We start from the raw sequence: 225 nt of genomic DNA on the forward strand, positions 1-225 counted from the left end.
CAGAGAAAGTTCTCCACTCTCCTACCTGGTGGATAGAAGCTTGACTGAGAGTGTTCTTATAACTAAGAAATTCAAGGAAGGCAGACTAATTATTCAGTATGAATACTTCCCTTCAGTCATTCTGTTTTTGATATAGTATCTTCCCTACCACCATTCACTGTTGCCCCACTCCAGTTTAGATGGCCAGTTTTACAAAAATTAAACCCTTTTTTAATTTTAGCATTG

Source organism: Tupaia chinensis, unplaced genomic scaffold (genome assembly GCF_000334495.1).
Source record: "Tupaia chinensis unplaced genomic scaffold, TupChi_1.0 Scaffold145147_1, whole genome shotgun sequence".
NCBI lineage: Eukaryota > Metazoa > Chordata > Mammalia > Scandentia > Tupaiidae > Tupaia > Tupaia belangeri.